At 40.0% G+C, this 23277-nt stretch overlaps 1 protein-coding gene across 4 annotated transcripts in view; it reads left to right on the forward strand.

Moving 5' to 3' along the window:
* FHIT (fragile histidine triad diadenosine triphosphatase) overlaps nucleotides 1-23277 on the forward strand; it is a 533324-nt gene that overhangs the window by 355053 nt on the left and 154994 nt on the right. The window lies entirely within an intron of this gene.

The following is a 23277-nucleotide window of genomic DNA, read 5'->3' on the forward strand; positions in this document are numbered from 1 at the left end:
TAAAACCTATATATGACTGTGCTACAATTATTTATGAGGTAAACATTCCTGTGTTGTTTTGTTGGTTTTTTTCCATTAAGTTCATCTGGTGTAAATATTTTTGTGTTGGGTCTTTTTTCATTAGGTTCTTCTGCTGCAAATGTTTTTGTGTGTACAGATTTCAAGGCTAATGGGTCTCAATGCAATTTTGTCTGAAATTTGTTGTAAATGAACAGATTTCAGTTTGTGTATATGAAAACAGGCAAATAGAGAAGAGTCATAAAATGTGCTCTCTATTTCTAGTTGAGGCTATTGTGTTAATCGTAACTGTAGCACAGTCTTGACTTCCACTCTTCCTCCTGATGCAAAACCAGGAGATTAAAACATGTTCACTCATTGACGAAGTGTCTGTGGGATTCTGGCAAGAATAAAACAGCAATAATTGTTATTTCAGGGAAAATAACATAGATAACCAATAGTTTAGGCATTTTGAGAAATCCCTGTTCAAAACCAGTTGGATATATCTTTATAAGGCACTTGTTATTCCTGTATGTGTGGTAGATTTTTACATTAATGTATTTTATGATAGTTTTTCTCAAAGTGTAGCTAAGTAATGAAGCCTCCATTATTTGAAAACTTTTAGGTGGATTTATCTCAACTGTGCCCTGGGTTTTTCAGCCAAGGCCTTAGAGACTTGAATGGAAGATTAGAACTTCCTTTGGCACAGAAAAGCTGTGCAGATGCAGCTTGTTGATCGGGACCAGGTCTGTTTAATGCTGCTGTCAGGGAAAAGAAATCATCTCGTTTACCTGTCTTACCCCATTTGATATTTTCTAAGGGTAAGGTGCAAAACTGAGAGAAAACTATTCCGACATGATACAATTTATTAGCAATATGTTTTGAGTGGCAGTGCTCTTTTTATGTAATGTGGGTAGTCACTGGTAAAATAAGAGTCTGGAATACACAAATACAATGTAGTCTGTTTACAGGGGGTTTAGCAGAAATCTGTCAAGCCAGTTGTTTTTGTAAAGTAGAAATATATAGGGAAAAGTTTTCAAAGAGTTTCTTCCAGTAATTTTCATTTTAAAGTCTATTTCTATGTAAGGAGAAGATGCAGAGGACCAATTAGCATCAAAACCCCAGAAAGACTGAAATGACAAGGAAGCAAGCATGCATTTCATATCTCCAGTTACGAGCATGAAGCCTGTGAATTTTGTAACTGCGTGCTCTCATTTTTGAGATTACTTTAATTGCTTATGTAATATATTCAGCCCTGAATTTTAATCACTACACATGTTGTTGATTCTTATTGTGTGAATTTGTAAAAATAACAAGTAATTGTGTACTGCATAGTAAAAGAATGATATTTTTGTGGATCAATAATGAAGGATTCAGTGATCCTTAGTTAATCCCTAGGTATCGATTCTGTGATCTAAATTCATTTTAAGTTGATTTTTCTTGGGCTGTACTGTAGTGCTGTCCTCTGAAATCTTGGTGGTGCTCCTCATTTGTTATATTAATATATATTCCACATTAAAAATACATCAAAAGAATCAAGCAATTTAAGTGACATTTGACTGCTGAGGTACTTGTTTGGCTTGGGATGGTTATTATTTCCGTCTACTCATAATAACCAACTTGCTATGAAACTTCATCTTTATATTGGTCAAACAAGGTATAGAGCTTCCAAGAGTTATGTTGCAATTTCTTATTGCCAGTGTCTGTCAACCATAAATAATTGTGACTGTCTTGATTTTTCTTTACACATCTAGATAGATTGCCCAGTGGAGCAGAGAATACCAATTTAACACTATTTAGGACAGTATTGTGGAGTATATCTTGAGCTCTGAATTACCACTCAGGAGATGCCAGTGGGAAGCTAAGTTCAAAAAGGATGTTCATAAGAATATGACTTTCTTAAATAGAGTTTCTGTGCACCAGTCAGTTGGGTATAAAATGAAAAGGTTGCATTTCTTTGTGGCCTTTTAACAGAGCAAAGATTTTCTGTAAATGAGAGCTTGTCAGATACTGAGTTTCTTCTATAGTAAACCTGAAAGCAATTAAGTAGGACTGAAACAGTTTTAAAACACCAAACTATAGGATCCCAAATGGTGGAATAATCCAACTGGTTTTTATAATATTCTCAGATTAAACCAATAGTGATTAAAATTTGGGGAACCTGGAAGAAGAAAGGCTGGACACTGACTTCCAGAAAACTTGGACACAGCACTTTACAAACTGTAGGAGTCTGACATGTCTTGAAACAAGTCCTGTAAGTTATACAATCATTTCTCAAAATAGCTTTAATGGTATCACTTTTGACTCACAGTGCTCCTCTAGTCGATGTTTACTGAAGCCAATAGTTTTAATTCCTAACAGTGGGTACCAGATTCCATAAGTTAATGGTGAGTACAGCTGAATGAATGACCCACTCATTAGGTCCTTAGGAGAGGCAATCAAAATTACATTATACATAAAAAAGGATATTATATAACTGGATTTCATTGGTTTGTACCTTATGGAACAGATAAGAGGACTCATTTCTTCATACTGTGAGCAGTATCTGTGGTGAGGATGTTGAGCAGCATCTCAGGACTCATTGCCTGGTAAAGGGATACAAAGTTCTCACTTCCAGAAATATACCAGTTGGAAACTATTTAAAATTTGGCCTCCGTAGTATTTAGACAAAAGTTTGATTTTGCTTATTTAGTGAATTGAATTGGGCAGCTACTGGCACCCAAAATGGCTGGAATTTTTCTTGGAAGCATATATCCTACAAGTGTAATCAGTTGCTGCTATTACAGTTAGTGAAGTGTTTGGTACATAGGAAGAAATAGGTTACTTAGCTATACCTTTGAAATGTGCAATGCACTATTTAAAAATAATTTGTCTCATTTGTATTTTACATGATATCCATAACTTTGTTATTCAGATTGGACTCTCTTGCTTCAGGGAGATATTACGAACAGCTGAGTTGTTGTTTGTTATATACATATTATTTATACTCCCATCTTGTGTCACATTATCTGCTTGATCATCTAAAATCACAAGATTACAGGAACTATTTAAGATATTCTCTCCCCTGCTCCCTAAAATCAGTAGATACAATTCCCTAGAGAATTGTAGGAAATTCTAGGGAATCTGTCATTGTCTGTTCTGTATGTGCTGCTTGGAGCTTGGAACTGTGCTGTGCTTTACTCAAAAAAGCTCTATAGGACCTTACCTGAAATTCAGCCAATTCATTGAAAACCTTTCCAGTGACTTTGGAGAACTCTCAGAGAATTTTAAGGATGGCGTAAAATACCCAAATTTGCAAAGTCCCCCTGCCAACAAAGCAAAACCAAACCCATAGTCAGAATTAACTACAAAGCTCAGTGTGGGATATCAGAATCCAGCGGTAGTTAAGAGACTGATGGATATGTGCAGGGATTCCACTGCTGGGAATAAAAGTGTGGAAAGAGAAATCAAATGATTTGGGGCAGTCAGGAAAGCCACGGTCCAAGACACAACTTTTCACTGACTGCTGCCCACTAGACATCTGCTGAGCATTGCTTGTTTAGCCTGATTAAAGAAAACTTTGGAATGATATTTGGCTGTGTATTTCCATGAATGTGTAAATATAATGAAATGGTAGAACAAAAATTAATTGCTTCTTGGCCCCCTTCCCATTTTTGTGTTGTCATTCCCTAGGTCTTTGAAGTCAGTCTTGAGGCCCAATATTCCTACCAGGGAAGTATTGTAAGCTATAGATTATTATTGTGGAAAGAGAGCCCCAAAATATGAACTGAAATTAAATTGCATTGAGATTGGTTCTAGAAATTCATCATCTTAGGCTTTAAGTTTAAATCTGTCATGTGTTACCAGGTTGGTTCAGTTAGTTTTCACCAAATTGGTTTTTGGAAAGAGAGTAAGAAAAATGTTTAGATAATTTGTGTGTCATCTTGAGAAACCCACATCTGAGCGTGAGAGAAAATGTGTTGTCGCATGTTCTTGATTACAAGAGCATCCTGTTGAAAGTAAAAAGTAGAATGTAAAAGTTCTGGATCTGGAGTCTTGGCACAAAAAGTCATCACTGTTATGCCAAGGAGAACAGTAATGAAGTAAATTGCATTTTAAATCGTATCTTGGTTTGAAGAGATGGAGATTACAGTGTTTTTAGATGTTATGCTTCAGACCTCTAATACTCTGGGAGTCTCACTGTCTTACCATTCAGAATTCTTTATAAATTCTTTGAACCTGCTCAAATCCATTACTGAAATATCTTGCTTTGCTCTTGTACCTGAAGTCAAACATCCTTCAATACTTCATGAAATTACAGATGACTGAGCCTAGAGTGTATTTTCTGAGTCACCAAGGCAATTTTTAACTGACCTGAAGAGGAATGGGCAACAAGGCGTGTTCAGGGGCACCTGTCTGTCAGTGTGTGTTTCATGGGAGGATATTTGTCTCTTCTGCCCTACTCACTGCAGACTCTTAACAATGTCTGAAGCACAAATGTTCCTGACAGGTGCAAACTTTGAGCTGGTTTGGATTTTTTAATCCTGCTAACTCTTTCATTCTGTAAAATCCTAGGCCATGTAATAGATTTAAATTTTGTTTGTGGCCTTTTAAGTTGGATTTTAAAGATTCTACCACAGCTGCAGCTTACAAGCAATGGTGCAGAGTGGTGAGAGGAGAGGTGGCAGCTCTGAGCCTCTTGGGAAAGAGGAATGCTGTTCCTGCTCAGAGGTTGGATTCTCAAATGCTGAAGCAATGAGGAATTTAGGGCATCTGATCACTGAGGTTTGAACGATGGGCAGAAGGCAGGGCTGCTGATTGCTCCTGGTGGCATCCATCTCATTCTCCTGTGTACCTGTGTGAGTGCCCTGCATCAAACATTTCTTAATGAGTCACTGGCAGTTGCTGCTTCACCTGGACAACAGCACGTTATTTAGCAGGCTGCACTCTTCTTCTGCTGGAAAGGAAAGTATTTAAGGTGCTCAGTGTTTTCCATGGCAATGAAGGGTTGCTAAGACTCTTACTGCATCCTGGTGTCTGGAATCTACCTCACAGTTGAGCGAGTTAGTGGAAACATCTTCCCTTCCTGCCAGGTGTGGCTGTGCATGTGCTGCACTTGGGTGTAGTTCTTCAGTTTCTGGGTAGAACAGGAGTTCAAAAAGTGTAAGCAACAAAAGACCAAGCAGGCAATTGTACAGATTCCCCAGACTCACTGTGTAACATGCACATCCCATACCTGAAGATGTCTTTGAATTTCTCAGTCAATTTGCTGACCAATATGTGTAGCTGTGTTTATTCTGTGCATCTCCACTCACAATTCCCTGTGACTAAGCTCCTTGAATCCTGAGGTAGGACTGACTACTGAATTCCCTGCTGATGTTTGTGAGCCCTTCCTTTTGGGGGCCACTTTTGCCTGGGTGTCTTTTACCATGCAGAGAGGAGCAGCAGACAGAATAGATGTGATCTGAAGACACATCAGCTTTTCAGTGCAAAATGCACATAAAGGAGAGCTAGAACAAATGTACTGTGTGGAAACACATTGTATTTATGCACAACATATGTACTTATGTGGACATATGAATAAGCATAGCATAATGTATTTAGTGTGCTCACCACCACCAAGGAGATGATCCTTGGCAGAAGGAGTTATCTGGGTAGTTATGTGGCTGGGTGTGTGCTGGGCAGAGCACCTTTCTGTTGTGTAGTCAGAGCATCTCCAATTAGCTGAGTTCCTGTTCTCCAGGCTTTGATCCCTTATTCTGGAACAAGCAAAACTACCTGGAAATGAGGCAGCCTGGAGGTGTTGAGGAGTTGTGGGTGTGTTGCCAGAGAAGGCTGTGCAGAGCCCAGGCAGTGCAGAGGGTGCGTAAAGCTGGGTCAAGAGTGGAATTAGAAAGACTTAAGCATAAATGGCAGCTTTGCTTTTGGGTAACCTGTCTGGCTTCTCAGTTCCTCTCTTTGTGGAATGGTTTTGCTGATATAAATTACAGAGCACACAGTGAGGATTATGTGATTAATGCTTCGCATGGTATTTTGTGAATGCAAAGTGCCATCTATCTTCTAGATGAAACTGTTAGGAGCAATATATAAAGCTGAAGAGTAAAGATTCTGTTACAAATTTAGTAGTAGCCCTTATCTTAACATTTTAATTCATAAAAAGTAAACTTGACTGTATATAGATCTGTCTTCAGACCGCAATATTTTAAAAGCATTGGTCTTTCTACCGTGTCATACTGTAAATTGTTGGTGTTTAAAAACAGGGTTCTGGTCATGTAACATCTGGCTTGATTACACTTTTCAGTCTTTCCATCAAGTATGTATTTTTATTTTAAAATGTAAAAACTATCACCCTCAATGTCAAGCTCTCAGTATTTTATTTTTGGGGAACTTTAATTTTTGTCTATTCAGGGTGAAAACAAGTGGACAACTTCCAGAATTTTCCCTAAAAAGAAAATTTCATTTTTCATTCCTTTCAAATATCTAAATAATTGTAATACCAGAGCTGTCCTGTTTCTCTGTGACTGACAGCTGTGTCTGCACATGTAGTTAGAGCAGGTCCATCAGGATTGTTTTCCAAGAGGCAAGGTGCACCATTGCTCTGTTTGGAAGCAAACCAACTGGAGCTGGAAGCAGGTTCTTGTTTAAGTTCTGGCCATTCCATATTTTAAAGCCAAAAGGATTGGTTGGGCAACATAAGTTGCCTTTGTACCAGAGTGAAGGATATTCAATAAACAAATAACTGATTATTTTTGTACACTAAGAATGAGGGAACTAGAAGCTTATTCAGTGGTTATCCTGATGTATTTCTTGAGTGTTGTGGACATCACTGACATGTAATTCTACTCTTGAGTACTTTCACAGCGTTTTATTTGTTCATAAATATTCTAATTACTCTGCAGATAGATTTCTTTATATTTAAGCAACTACTTTAAGTATTTGTGTGGAAGAAAAGAAACCTTCAGAGTAATACCACTGGGCTTGAAGATTCGTAATCAATGTGGAATACTATAAGTGTGCATTATAGGTTTCTCATTACCTTTTCTGGTTAAGGAATCAGTTTTAAAATCCTCTTTTCCATCTAGAGACTTACGTGTCTAGAAGAATGTTTGACAGGATTTTTTTTTTTTTCTTTTTGTGCTAAGGAAGGGTAAAGTGACAAGGAGATGCACACTAGAGATGTCAGTTCAGAGCATCCTGAATCTGGAATTGCTAATGAAGTCTCTTCTGTGCCTCATAGATGATATGCCAGTGCATTTCAGCTTCAAGAGGATAGAAGTACAAAGCAGTCAAGGGTACCTTCCTTATCACATAAGAAGAGAGGTTAAAAATACAAAAGAATGAGACTGTAATTCTGAATGGGAATGTTCTATTATTCATAAAGTATTTTGTTTCTGTAGAGAATCATATTATGAGATGACATTCAGATCTTATTACTCCTTTTGTTACTGTTGTGCTGTGCAGCTGTTCCACATTAGGGGGCTTCTCCTCCATTTGCTTTGCAGAACAATCCTTTTTCAGTATTTATTTGTATTTTTAGGGTGTGGTAAGAGAGGAAAACTTGTGCTTTCTTGGATTTTTTGGCTATTTTAAAAAACATGCATTATTATTTCTTCCTGAGTCACTTGGCAATGTGGTTGGATATAAGAAACTAATAGCAGAATTGAAGTGCAGAAGTAGTAGTAAGAGATATATAAAGAAAAAAAAGATAGTTCAAAGTGCTGATGTGCTGTGCATTCGTAGCACTCTTCATATGTTGCTATACCATTCTGCATTTTAATTGTGACACTTCAGGAGTAATACAAATGTTTGCCTCAGTTCATTTGTATGCAGTGTAATAATTCTCTCTAACTGGTGCCTCTTTGTGGGGCACGTCTTCCAAGTGGGGCACAGGAACTGCCTCTGTAGAGTTGTGTGATGTCACTTGTGGCGTCCAATCAGTAAGGATAGTTTTTTTCTGCAGAAAATTCCATTTTCCATTTCATCTTAGGGATATTTGTGTCTTCTCAACCTGACACTGTGAGTATCCACTCTATACCCCAGTAGAAATCTGGGTAAATACTTCTGAAATATATGGCACAATGCAAATCAGCAAAAAATACGGATAATAATCTGTGGAGGTGACTGATGGAGATTTGCTATTCAGTCCTTATAGGGGAAAAATGTATCACAAATTTTTCTGTGTAGCACCCATAGCAGCATTTGTAGCAGTGCTATTTCCAACAAACCTGCTACTTAATGCTAGGTAGAAAACAACACCACACTGCAAACCTGTTAGTGGCTCTGGTGAATGAAAAATATTTAGTCTTAGACATGATCTCCTTCCCTGGAAAGGAAAATGCAGCGCTCTCCACATTGCATCAGCTTAACAAATTCACTCGGAAGGGTCAAAGGCTGCCGTGTGTGTGATTGAGCAAGGACTGGCACAGGAGGAAAGAGGAGCTTCAGCTTCTTCATACCAGTTAGTTTTTCAGCAGAAGAAGCTTCATTTATGGTCCCACCAGTAAATTGTTTGGATAGAAGCAGAGCAAACCGTGCATAAACGCAGGATTGTGGGTGCAAAACTGTGTAGATGATAAGGATAGGAAGTAATAAAAAAGACAGTCAAGATGCTGTAAAACACAAAGCTGCTGCAAGTCCTCTCTTACATATGCAAACACTGAGATTCCCTGTCTCACACCCAGACTGTCACATAAGCTAACAGCTGTGATCTCTATGTGATGTTAAATAGCCAATATTTACAATTTATCAGGCTACTGAAACGTGGGTTTCAAGCTTGTAAATGGCACAGCCTGTGGAATTGGCAGGTTTCAAGAGCAAGAATTTCCATACTGTAGTATAAAAGCCTGAAAGTTGAAATGAAGAAGTGACTTTGTGAGTAGGTGAGAAGAAAGGTGGGAAATGCAGCCTGCATTTTGACAGGGACACCTGTACATTGAAGGTACTGCAAGTTTGTGGGTTGGTTGGTGGGTTTTTTTAATGTGTGTGAGTGTTAAGAGAATCAAAGTCTAAAGTAGTACCCAAGGAGAAATATGCAATTTTCCCAGTCCTTGTGATCTCTGTTATTAGCTTTCATCCCTGATGAGTGCAGAGATTTACATCGCAGACACAAACATACAAGAATCTCTGCATAAGAGCACAATATCCCCAATCTCCAACCCTCTGAGAGCTCCATTCCAAAATAATAAGCACTAGACAAAAGAAGATCTTACAGCATGTGGTGAGCCACAAGACCCTTGTTGTTTGCCACAATATTTGTTTCTTTCTGTCTCCTTGGCCGATAATTGGAATACTCAACCTATGACTTTTAATAAGCTGCCAGTCCCAAGGTTAATAGACTGAAGTTCTGTAGATGCTTTGACTTCTTGTGTTTGAAATAAATAGTCTGCAATAGAAAATGTAGATCAAGACCTCAGAAATCAAATTGACTAATTTTAGAAAGAGAGTAATAGAGACCGTTATTTACAATCACTCTCTTTGCACATTTTATCTCTGTTTCTTTTTGTTAGATAAATGCCTATGCAGACAGATATATTTATCAACCTAGACATGTATGTGGTTCCTGCAAATATATCTGCCATTCTGCTTGCTTGCTTGAGCTCTCTCTTTCTCTCCAAAGCTTTATATCCTAGTGATTAAATATGTAGCTAGGTGTCTGTGGCAATTTTGTAAGTTTTATATGGGGGAGCTGTAAATTTAATTATTTTCTACAATTTACATTATGATCTGTAACGGAATAGTTGGGAAAAATCACAACCTGTTTCAAAGTTTCATGAGACCTTAAATGATGACCCAAGTGCTCAGTATTTTGTTGTAAATCAGAACTAAGACTTGTAGAAACATGATGTGGGAAGGGTAAGGACAAAAAGAAAGCCTGATAGTGATATTAGTCCACTTTGACATGAAAATGATTGAATAGGAATTATAAGACAGGAAATTGAAATACTACAAAATAATTTGGTACTCAAGAAAAAGTAAGACATTATTTTCTTTGTTTGTTTGTTGTCCATTATTACATTTAACATGTAGCTTACTTTCTTAAACTTTTTCAGAGTTGACCATTAATGGTGACTGTTAATAAGACTCAGAAGTCTGTGATTTCCAGAAGAGTGGAGCAAATCTAATGCTGTGGGGCTATTTAAAAGTTGTAAGTTTGCCTTTGATGACCAAGTAGCAGAGATGTAAGTTTTAGTTAAAAATGCTGATGAAAGGAAATGAAAGTGATGCTTATCACTGTAAGTTTGCAGCAAATGGTTCTTATGGCACTGGCTGGGCAGACTTAAATTTGATTCCAAGTTGTGCTGATAAAGCTGATGATACTTGTGTGAGATTTCCATGTATCCTTCAACTTGGTAGCACTTGTCACTTGTATTATTTTTATCACTGGTCAGGATGAAAGCACTGGACTCTTGCTATTCAGCTCTGCAGATTATACAGACCAGGGTGAGACAAGTAACAGAGGATGACTTTATAATGCTGAGCAAAGCTGGACCAATACCTAATCTGAATGTTAGAGACATCTACTCCCAGATTTGTTACAGCCTCTGTAGCCCACACTGTCTGCCTGGCTGTGTCCTGATACATTGACTCCCTTGATCAGAAAGCAGTGTAGTGATAAAGCCAGGAACCCTCCTAACCTTGCACTTCCTGGAACAATCTGAAATCTTCATTCTCTGCTTGCTGGACACCACATCCCCTCAGCCCTGCACGCACCTCGTAGTTACTCACTTCTTTTCTCTCACATAGGTCAGCCCTGGTCCCTGGCAGTCATCTAAGCTGAAAAGGAGCAGATAATTCCAGGAGGCAGTTTATCCTGGTTACCTGAGACAGCTGCCATAGGACAAGAAAATTGCATTCTAGAGAAGTCTTGCTTTTTCCCTGAGGACTTGCTGTAAACTAGATTTAAACACATTTAAACTATTCTAATATTTAGATGGCTAAAGTTAGGTGAAGTGAGCACAAAATGTAGCATGGAATGAGGAGGAGAGTTTAAGACTCCTATGTTGTGGTATTTAAGACCCAGGGAGTATTTTCCCTTGGTTCACCCCACAGTATCTATTGGATTTAAGAACAGAAGAAATATTTCTTTTTTAGAATCTTGAGAACTTTTGTTGGCGGGAAGCTGCCTGGGCTGGTTACTAAATTTCCAAACCTCGGCTCTCAGGTCCTCCCCCTGCCCTAGCTAACAGAAATAGGTTTGCAATTCCAAGTGCTACCAGCAGCTCTCGACCCTCTCACTGACTGCAAAAACAACATTATCTGAGAAAAGCCTACATCACCCAAGTCCTTAGATGCCCATAACAACTCCTAAAGACTATCACTCAACAGGGACATCTAAAGAAGAAATAAAAGATAGTTTACTTACTCCTGAAGTTGTGAGCTGCTTTCAAGCACTGTCTAAAATTCAGTGTCAGGTAACAGGCTTTAGGGTTATCTACAGGGACCCTGAAGAAGTGGCAAGTAAACCTGGTTTTATTCTGTTCACGGCTGGGCACTTGGCTGCTTCAAATGCTGCCCGCACACGTGTGGCTTTACTCCAGAGTAGCTGCTGGCTGGGGTTAAAGGCACTGCACAGGTTTGTGTATCATCAGAAACATGGTGAGAATGATCCAAATAAAGGAGTAACTAAGAAGCCTTTGATGGGGAACTGTACTTGCAAGTTATAATTTTCCCTCTGTTCTGATCCCCATGCAATTTATTCTGAAGTCATTATGTAAAGAAACTGCAGGCTTTCCGTCACAAAGGCGGCTGTGAGGAGCGTTCATTAGAATAGCAGAAAGAGCAGTGACACTGAGGGTATTTGCCTGTCCTCCTCCTTTCCTCCCACAGAGAGCAGGAGCAAGTGTGCCTGTGGCTGGTTCCTACCTTACACCTCTTCAAAGAAGACTCTTTGAAAGTCTCTTAGACAAGTCTTCTGTAGGGAGCTAAATATGCAGATTGAAGTTGACTGAGTGCACTGTGTAACACAGGATGCTGGACTCTGGTGTTTATTGTATAAACACAGAAGCCCCTGGGAAGTAGCAGCTCGTTCAGGTGAAGCAGTGGCAGCCACACCAGAAAAGCCCTGGCCACTCGTGGGCAGTCTTGGGCCATGTTGGATGGGTGCAAGTTTGGGGTACTTTTGACTGTTAATGTTTTGTGATAAACATCACAGCCTCTCTGAGTGGGACAGTTTAGAGTCATACAAGATGGCACTGTGGAGTGGTGATTTATTTCCTTTTATCCTCAGCTTTCTTCTGGTCTCACATGAGCTGTGTTTCTTGTACCAGCGGGGAGCTGCAAGTATGAGCTGCTCTTGTGGCACAGCAAGTGATTTTTACTTGTGTGTAACAGGAAAAGAGCAAGGAGGACAGGGTGGTTTATGGGTTTGCAAATCAAAGGCAAGTCTGTGGCAAGGTGGACACACATCAGCATGTGGGTGCTTTCCAGACCTCATTGTTGAAGAGGAATATTCTTTCCCAGAGCACAAGCTAAGTCCATGTATTCATTGAGGGCAGATAATATGTGTTTGTACAGCTTTTGCGAACAGCTGATGCGTGGTAGCTTCGTATCCCTGGCATTTTTGTAATTATTTGCTGTTTATATGTTATAAAAATTCAAATAATGAGCAAATATTGTATGGGTCAGGGTATAAATGTTTTTTAAAAACCACGTTTAGTCAGCCCTTGACGACTGGTAGTCAGGCAAGTAGCAGTCAGGTAGAGAGGTGGCAAGTTATGCTGCCCTAGAGCCATGTAGACTTATGTGAAAATGTCCTACTTATGCAAATGGATCATAAAAAAGGACAGTCTGGCCCCCGGCACATTTAATAGCATTCTTAGACTTTGCCAGGAAAGTGTTGCTTCCTGCCTTGTGCTTTTGATAGATGGAAAGTTACTGCTAATGCATTTTTAACTCAGAGTATTGTAGTGAAAATGTCACCCACTGAAATGCATTCTCTCTTCCACGCATATTGGCTCCCTTAACATGTCAAATGCTGCTAAATAGATAAAAGGTGTGTCTGTGATGAGATGAATCTACTCGTGTCGCCCGGCTTATGGACTCGGTTCTTTCAGAGTCCAGCACTTCCCATACCAACTGATCCATCTCAATCCAGATCTTCAGTGGTGCAAGAGCTCAGCTTGACTCTTTGAGGGCCAGAGGTGTCAAAGGCTGAAGTTTGAGAACAGCACGACTCCAGGCTGTGGTGCTTTGGCTCCCCAGACCGCTCCAAATCACAGCAGCAACAAACCAGTCTGGATTTGGGAACGGCGAAGCAACAGCACGACGATGTCAGAGCTTCCCGTGGCGCTGCCCGGGGTGGGGCAGAGCTGCAGCTGTGACACCAGCCGTGGGACTGCTGGCCACACCCGGGTGACATCGCATCACTCAGTTTGGGCAGGCGTTCAGGGCAAATGCTCCTCTCCCCTCCTGTGCCGGGGGTTTGTGTGGCCACACAGTGCACTCAGGGAGCTGTGCTGGGCTCTCTTTGGTGCTGTGCTGACTGAGTGCCTGTGAGCCGTGTCTGTGCTCTCCTCTACGTTGTGTGTGCTCTGCTTGCTGTGCCTGACTATAAAAACGTGGGCCTAGTTATCCAAAGCAGACAAAGCTGTTTCTAAATGCATTTCCTGTTAAAGAACTCCATGGGGATCATTAGGAATTTACCCATCAAAGCTCTTGTTTATCTCCTTTCTCAGGCAAGTGGTACACCTGATTTTTCTGCATACCTATGATGTGGCATGTTTCCTGCAGTCCATCCTTTTCCTGCTTAAGTCCTCACTTGTGTTTCAGTTATAAAAATGTTTCATTTAGGAAAATAAGGACCCTTACATCCTGGTTTAGAGCAGACATTGCAGATATCCATGGACTTGCAGCACTACCTGAATTTAATGTAGCTGGAGCAGAGCCTGTTAGGTTGTGCTGTGACACAGGGGGCTTGTGGGCAGAAACTCTGGAGAAAGAAGGCAGCTGATGGGTAAGTATTCAAACTTAAGTATTCACTGAAGCATTTTCTTGACTGAGAGCTCTCAAATCTCCTGTATGTGACCTATTTGTTGAAGCTGTGCCAACCAAAAATTTACTATTAGCCTACTACCTCCTGAAAAATGTAGAGAATTCGCACATATTACAAACAGTAGCATTTTTTTGGAACAGGCGTGGCTGAAAGACATGCTCTATTAGTAAAGTGGTTTGGTTTTGCACTGTTATAATTAGGGTTTAGCTCAGACAACTTTTTCTCAGTAGCCACATGTTGTTTGAATAATTCAACTATGGAGAATATTCTGAGCTAAATTCAGCTTTAATTCCAGCCAATTTATGAATCTTCATGGAAATACACTCAAGATGTACTGTTTTAAAATTTAAATATTTTGCCTTTCTAGTTACTGATTTCAGATACCTTCCTTCTGCTCATCTAGCATCCTTTGTTTAGGCATAAAATACCAAGTGACATAACATATTTTTGGCATTATTATCTGATGTAAATATCTAAACTTTGGTACTGATTTGCTTTCTTGCTCTCTTAAAATGAGTCCACATGGATAGGGTTCACATTTCAAACACTACTGGGTTTTTCAGTCATCAGCAACCTGTTCTGATGATTTAGATTAGGACAGATTTTTAGCATAGTTTCCTTAGGAAATGACAGTTTTATGATTGTGCTGCATATCTCTGTTTTGAACATGTTTTTTATTTCTTCTCCCATGTTCCCCCCTTTCTACCCTGCATGGTTTTTGAGCAGGGATTATTTCTTACTTCATCTGTACAGGACGTAGCACCTTGCCTCTGGTTTTGCTTCTGTGGCCTGAAGGGATTGGTATTTTATAGTGCAGATTAAAAAAATAACTGATATTGTGAACGAACTGAACTCAGATCCAAATGTCCTCTGGAGCCAACCTGTGCTTTGGACCCATTACCAACTTTGGGAGGGAAGTTGTCTTCAGTAGCGAGAAGGAAAGAGGGATGTGTTCTCAGAGGTTCCCTGGGAACCAGATGGAGATGTTTGGGTGCAGGAGAAAGACTCCAACTGTCCTGCCTCATTTCCCCTGTTTCTTTAAGGAGGGCTTGAATCCTGAGCTGACAAACCAGAGTTCTTATGAATGGGGACCAGCCCAGAGGAGATTTGAGTCAGTTTGCAACCTCCTGCACAGCAAGGGCCAGTGGTCATTAAACACAATCCAGAGGAGCCACTCTGCTCCTGTTTAAGCCTTCCTCAAATTTGCTAATAAACCGAATTTGGTGGAATTCTTTCCTCAATATGAGGAAAAAGATGGGTTTAGTAATCTTTACAGAAAGTCCTTGTTCCCTTGGCCTGTAATTCCACAATAATTGGCACTGTGGAGGAGGGTCTAACCTTTAGGTGAAATCGGGCCTGTAGTAATTTTTAGGAGCAGTGCATACCCACTGAATTGTAAAAAATACAGGGATTACTATATAGGTCTTAAACCTTAGGGAAACACTTTGGACTTCTATAGGCAGCTTAATCTAATCTAAAGGGGGAGCATGGTTCTAAACGTATTTTCCTGTGAGCTCTGTACTCCTAGAAGCAGTAGAGAAAATTGCTTGACCAGCTAATGGGATTAGCCGACCACATTCAAAGGTTTACAGTCCACCACGGAGTAGCTAATCGAGTAAGATGGATATTTCTAATATTCATTGCTTTAATTTTTATGTTTTATTAAAGTATGAAAGGCTCAGTGGCTGCTTGGAAGAGAGCTGGAAGGTCTCCTGAGGGAGGGATTGTTTAGGGTAAAATAAACCAGAAAGACAGTAAAAAGAGGCAGAGGAGAAAATGTTTTGAGAGCTTCTGTGGTGCTAGGGGTATTTGTACATCTACACGAATTACTCAACTAGACTTATATTCTTATTATCTTACTGCGATGGTTTCAATGACGGGGGAGGAAACTGTGACTTAAGAAGCTGAAAGAAAGGCTTATGGAAATAATAATTGTTGCTAGAGTTATCTGAAAATGCAGCTGCTTTTTCATGTTTCAGCTGTTGTAGTGCTCAGGAGAAGACACAAAATGCAAGGACCACTGGCTGAATCTTCCTGTATGTTATTCCAGCCGCTGTAAGAGTAGAAGGATTGTTCTCCCTGGCATTTCTTTCTCTCCAGCAACATCTTCTCTATGACCTTGGTGTCTGAACAAAGTGTGTGTGTAAGTCCATCTTCATGTCCTTATTGCCCCTGGCATGAGTGTCAGCTTGTGGTGTAGGTGACAGTGTCAATGTTTCTGTGCAGGATGTGGGGCTGAGGTTGTCGTGTGCCTGGATTGTATGGAGCCAGCTGGAAAAGCCTGGTGTACAGGCAACCAGCAAAGTTGGGCAGCTTTCCTGACTCAGCCAAACCCCATGGCATTGGTATCTGACTGATATCAAGTCCTGAACTGTCAGACTTCCAGTCTGAGTTATTTTAAATCTTTTTACAGTTCACTAAGCTGTCAAGGTTGACGCCCGTTTGGACAGGGACAGTGGCTAGTATAGGGAAGAAAACCCCATATACAAACTGTTTCTCAGTCCTGAGAGCAGTATCCAGAGGGGAAGGAACCATTCCCACATGTGCAGTAGGAATGGCCAGAGCTGTGGGAAGTCCTGGCAGGCCTGCAGGGCAAGAGGACTTCCCTGTAATTAGCTTTTATCCCAAAGCTTTTGGGAAGGAGAACACCTGTGGCTGACTGAGCCAGAGCTCTGTGCGTGCACTGAGGCACTTCTGGCTCAATGCTGAACAAGGAAGGCTCCCAGTGAGGGAGAGGGTAGATAAAAATGTACATTTGACAGCACCTCCAGTGGAACATTATCCAAATAAGAATCAAAACAGGCACGCTACAAGCCTTAGGAAAAAAGAAACAGATTTTAACAACATCTCTAAGACACTGTTAGCCATAAAGGCATAAGAAGTCATCCTGATAACATACAGAAGTTTGCAAAGATAGTGGGGAATTAACCCTATTAACTTGAAAGGGGAAAAAAAAGCACGTGTCAATAAATGTTTACGCTCCCTGTGGTATTTGGAAAGTGTTCTTATTTGCATGGCCAACTGAAAAGCTTTTTTGTGGGGATTTTGTAGAAGTAATATTAATATTAACTTTGTGTCTTTGTTGCTTTATTTTATTTCTTTGAAACAAGTAGTAAATTTACCATTGCAAAATTGAGATTTTTTTTTTTTTTTTCAGCCGTAAAATTTATCTCAGCTCATTTGTCATGAAAATTTGCCCCTTAGGACTAGTTTGCACAGTATCCCAGGTGTTTAATGTTGTTCACCTAATGAAGGCACAACTCATGAAAACAACTATTGAACTGTGGTACACTTCATGAATACTGAGGAGGCATTCAAATTTAAAATGCATGTAGTAGTAACTGGGTCTATAAACTGCTGCTCCCGAAGCCTCGATGCTGGATGTATATTTCTCCATGTGAATGTTTTTCACTTGCATGTTTTTCTATTTACAAAGGCAGTTTGTATATCTCCATTTAGCTTCATCAAGCCAGAGAGAGCACAGTTATAATTAGTTTGGCCACGGAGGGCTTGGCAGACTCTTTTTGTGAAATACTCGAGTTCACAACGTGCCTTACTAGTCACATTTCTGCCCTCTTAAATAAGAGGAAATGGATCATAGTTGGATGCAAATAATGTTGGAGAGGAGGTAAAAGGCAAAGAAAGAAGGCTTTTGTATCCAGGTGCTGGAGCCTGCTGTGCATCACGCGTTGTTAAAAGAGCACCTTATATGAAGATGAGGCATGAATAGGGGTGGGTTAGGAGAAACCTGCTGAAATGTGTACAAAATGTGTTTTAAGGAAAAAAAAAAAAAGCCTGACCCAGTTGTACCCCCAAGAGAGGAAGGGAAGCAAACCAAGGGATCTGTGTAGACACTGAACACTACGGGAGATCTGCACAAATGTGCCACTGGGATGCTGCAGCAAATCTGGAGAGGTCTGGGAGGAGAAGGTGCCTGGTGTGCATACCCAGGCATGTCTTGGGGTGAAGCTGCTGTTGAAATGAGCTGTCACCCTTTCTGCAGGAGAGTTACAGATCTGTCAGTCATAGCCTAAAAAAGCAAAGTCTGTATTCTAGGTTACTGAAATGAAATGAAATAGATGTTGTTGTCTGCCACCCTGATGACAAACCCACTTTTTCTTTCTCTCTCTCTCTTTTCTTTTTTTTTTTAAAGCTTCATTTTGCAGTGCTTAGCTCTGCTAAAAATGCGTATCAGCATTTGCCAGACGCAAATCATTGTTCTTGACAGATTATGCAACTGGGATTATAAAAATCCAACATTTTTCTCTTTCTGTCTGAAAATTTGCAACTTACCAACATAGTGGGAGGCATTAGTGTTCTCATTTAATTCTCAGAATCGGGCATATTTGGAAATTTAGGCTGGCCAGAAAGTAAGAGCTCTGTTCTGAGAAAAAAAATGCTTGAAGTCCTTCTATATGTTGTTGCTGAAATGGCTGTTGAGTTTCTCATTAAAAATCACCATGAGCATGTAACACAGAACAGTTAGGATACTCATAACAGGAGACAGATCTCTGTGCAGAATTAGCAGGCTCCAAATAAGAGCTAAAATCCCCATATTGTTGTCTGACCTGAGATCACTTAGAATCTGAATTTTTTTTTTTTAAACCAGTAATTGTTTTGCAACCCTGAAAAATACTTACTTGTGAATCAACACTAACTGCAGCAGAAAAAATAAAAAAGAATGCCAGATAGCTCTACTTTTCAACTTTTGCCGTATCCCAAAAATAGCTGTAGACCTCATTCTGTTCTGAGATCTGCAGTGCACATCTCTGCTCTGATACGCTGCTCTCTCTCTCTGTGTCCTGTATTTTTAGTGAAATCAGTGGGAGTTCAGAGTACGTGGGACTGCAGAATCCTCGAGCTTCCTTGCTGACCTGGGACTAGATAATCTTTCTGTGTTTGATATGGACACTCTGCTGTGATATTAAAAATGACTGTCAAGAAATTTCATTCTTGTTGCAGCTTGGTGGACTGTGTTTTGCATTTAGCCCTTTGTATTTCCACTTGAAGAGCAAAGATGAACTCCTGATTCTGAGGATTTATCTCACTTTTGGTTACATTGAGGCAGCCACATATGGACACTGGAGGTTCACTACATTGTGCCACCCCTGCCTTGATCTGCTGAGCTAAAAGCAGGTTTTTATTTAATGAGCTTAAACTACCAGGTTTGGTAGATTTTGTGCCATATATGTTGAAATGTTGAAAAGTGAAATGGAGACTTGGTGAAGAAGTCTTACTTGCAGATCAAATTTCTTAGCTGTTGTGCTTGAAAGTCAGACATTTAACATCATTTTAATGCAGTTTTTGTGTTTGAATTAATATAATAAATGTCAGTGTTGAATAGCATAAGGTCATATTTTACTACTTTGACCAGAAGTGTAATCTTCCAAGATTCAGTTTTATTACTCCTGTAGCAGCAGTCATGCTAGATAAGGTCACTAATATATCTTTCAATATGAAGGAATGACTAGTTTATACCAACTTTATTCCCTGCAATGTGCTGTGAGATGTATTGACAAAGATTTGCCTTGGATCTATTCACCTGTAACTCCGGAGCTGCTGTAACAGTGTGTTGCTTATGCTCATTAGGGCCTTAGTCTTTGCAAAGAAATGAACCTCTGAGGTTTGTGCTCTCCTTACTTCAAAAGAAAAAGGGTATTTTCTTCAGCAGCATAGATATTTAGTCTGAAAAGCGCAGCTATACACCACACAGCATGATGAAAATGATCCAGCTTTTGCATACGTGCACTTTGGTTGAACAACAACAGTCCCCAGCAGTGCCAGATTTCAAAGGTAAATACATCAAGGGTATGTATCAAAACCTGTGTGCACCCTGTCTGCTTATAAAGACAGACTACACTGATCTTTAAAGCTGAAGTAATTGGACACCTACCTGCATATTTACATTGCCTGACATGGTGTTACAACTACTTTTTTCGTGGTTTCCAAGGTGCATTTGTACAAGACGCAATAGATATCCTTGGTTTTTCTTTTGAGTGAAGGGCTGTGCTCCAAGTGAGGCCATCTCTGTTGCCCTCTGCTGAAACTCCAGCACTAATGGTTTTCTTCTGTTTGGGATTTTTCCTGGTTTGTTTTTTTTTTAAGAATTTTTAACAAATTTTTATTGTGTGAGAATGAAATCCTACTCAACTTACTAAGTTGTGTATCTTACTTCCTTAGAGAAAAGTCACCAGTTTTTGTGGAAATGGAGAGTGGAAAAAAAATGTAGGGGTTAAAAGGTTTTGCAACATCCAGTGCTGTACTGAATTATGTACAGCAAAAAACCTAAATAATAATCTGTTCCTTATTGCACATAGCCTGTTTGGGGATTACATGTAGCAGGATGCATGGATCTCAGGCTCCTTTCTTCTCTACTTTGGGGGGGGGCTTTAAAGCATTATTTTAGCTAAAAAAGTTGTTGTATTGGAAAAGTTTTTTTACTTTTTTGTTTTTTTATTTAATCTCAAGGGTTAGCATTACTGAGTAGTAAAACTATTTTGTAAAGCCCAAGTCCCCGGACTGTTTCTGCTTTGTGTGGTTTTGAGTGCATAACAAACAATATCAGTGTTCTGCTCCTGCTGTCAGTCAAGATCTCCTATAGCTGCTGCAGAAGATTTGTGTGTCCCATGCCAGAGGAACTGGGCTTCAAATCTTGTCTGACAGCTCTGGAGGGGCTTGTGCTGTGCATGCATCTGTTTTTGGAGTGAAAGCTCCGTAATGGAGAATGTTGGATATTTCAGTTGCATTTTGCTGGTGGTGTGATTTGCGCTGTGAGTGCCCCTGAGCGCAGGGAGGATGCGCAAGGGCCCTGCTAAGGTGTGACACACGAGGTGAGTGCTGTGTGTCCCACCTGCTGCATCCTCCTGCCTGCACTGGAGCTGCTGGTGGGTGCTCCTGCCTGCCCATGGATCCACTCCCTGGGTGGGTGGCACAATCAGCCACGCTTGGTATTTTCCTCTCGTGTGCCCAAGGCAGGGGGAGTGATCCGGATGTGCTACCACCTACACAGTGCTGTGGGAGAAGAGGGCTGCAAACGTCCCAGCTGGTCAGCCCAGACTCTTGTCCATCAGCATTAAACCATGTTTCAGAAAAACACTTTGGAATCCTTCCCTTTGAGGAATCTGAATCAAGGTAAATGATTTTGACATCTGCTTCCACAATACTTTGCTTGCCATTATGTGCAGATGTGTTCTTTTGCATTGTACTTGCCAGCGTGGGAACATTTTGTTCTCTGATGTATTCAAAATGGTGTTTAATTACTTTAGCCTTCACCTAGTGGGACTTTTATTTCTGAAAACTCTTTGTAACATGCAAACAGAGGAAGCAGGTGTGTACGTGCAGGCACATAAGCTCAATCTGCAAGAGAGAGTTTTAGTTGTTGGTAAGTTTGGGGATTTTTTTGATAGATCAGTGGCAGTCTCAGAAATGTCATCCTCTAAAACACAATTGTTGTGTGGCTATGTGAGTAAAGGCAAGAAAATAATTTTTAAAATGATATTTTAAGATATTCATTGCTCTAGCAATGTCTCCTGCTTTGTCAAAACTGATTTACTTTTGTCCTATAGATTGTCCTAGAGCACACTTGGGGAGATCGTAGATGTTTTGATATCGGAGTTCTGAACAAGGAAACACACTCTGAGTTTCAATGCACGTCCACATCTATATATCTATAGCTTACACAAGTTTAAAGGAAATCAATTAGCAATTGACTATTGCAGAGCAATGGCGATAGCATCTGGAGGTCTGGGTAGTTTTCTAAGTCGGGGCAAGTCTTTTGAATTTTCCAGTATTTGTTGAGGTCAAGATTACTGGGAGAGGAGGAAGCTCCTCCTTGCAGTATTTCATTATTTTAGGATTTCTGTAAGTGCAGATAAAAATGCAGAGCGTGTAATTAAAAGAACATAGGGGTTATCGAATGTTTCCAAATCTAAGATCTATAAGATGGAGTTGCTGTCAAGGCGTTTTCTAAGTGGCCCTCATGGCTTTGAGCTCTGTCTTTGAGCTCCTGTTGACCTTTAAAGTGTGCTGGAAGGCTTGTCCCTTCCCTGGGGCTCAAGGAGGGACATATGGCCACTGGATGGAATTTGTGATGCTCAGTCCTTGCTGGCTGGAAGGGCCAAGTGAAACCGTCCAAGATGCCCAAGGGCAAACACACTCTTCTGAACAAACTGAAAAGAGATTAAAGCATGTAAAATGACACAAGTTAGACCATTCTTTCTCAGCAGCAGAGTTTGCTTTTTGCTTTATTCAAACATTGGTTCCCCATTCCTCCTCCCATTGGAAAACACTAAATTGTTATAAGTAATGCTGAGTGTTTCATGAATTTTGTGATACTTCAGGTCATAGAGGTTGCCAGTAAGTCTAGCATTTTACTTCTAAATGTAGGCCTCTTGGTGTCTTGGCTGCTGCCACTGGAGGTTTAGGTGTCAAAGTTGTGCTACATGTGTGATGTCAGCTCTGCCTGTGAGCACAAGCTACTGCTCCGTTTTCCATCCTTCTAATCGGTATTGAAGGAGACAGCAGCAACCTCACAGCTGGCATCTCATTCCATCAAAGCAGTGATAAACCATATTCAAAAAAACTTCTCTCACTTCAAAATCCTTTATTTTTGATGACAAATGTTGGGGTATATTTGCATACAAATCACTTTTTTCCAGGAAAAGGCTGAGCTTTATTTGTTGTTGTTTTTTAATGCTTTCTAAACATAGTTTGCCTGAAAGTTTTATGAGCCAGTCCTCTGTTTTCATACACAATCTGATGAGCTGCTTCTGGAATAGAAGATATTGAAACAACATTAAATTGCTTTTTGGTTCCTCTTTTGAGGACATCCTAAGCATGTTTTGCTATAGAACAATTTCCCTTGTCTCTTATAGGTCTTTGGCTTCTCATCTCTGTTCATAACTTCGCTTATCTTGCATTTATAAATTAGTACAAATATAATTGGATCTGGCATCATGGCTGCAAAGGGCTTTTTAAATTGTTCACTATTGGTTTAACATTTTTTTTTTTCAAGTTTGGTTTAAAAGGTTGGGGCTTTTATTCATTAACTTTCCATTCTAATCAAGTGTCCTAAGAAAGTGATGGTCAAATGGAACTTTTATTTACTCTTTCTGATTGGAAACATGGTTTAAGAGAGTTTAATTCTCTCCTACTGCAAATGTACCCCATGGAAGCACTTTTGATCTCTTGGTGACTGGTTGCATGGCAAAAACATCTCAGCCTAATCTATCCTATTCTTGGACACCATTTTATCTCCTCTGCAATCGAATTTGTCTGTAGTGGAACCAGCATTCTTTTTATCACCCAAGGTC

This window comes from Myiozetetes cayanensis, unplaced genomic scaffold (genome assembly GCF_022539395.1).
Source record: "Myiozetetes cayanensis isolate MyiCay16 unplaced genomic scaffold, myiCay2020 scf18, whole genome shotgun sequence".
NCBI lineage: Eukaryota > Metazoa > Chordata > Aves > Passeriformes > Tyrannidae > Myiozetetes > Myiozetetes cayanensis.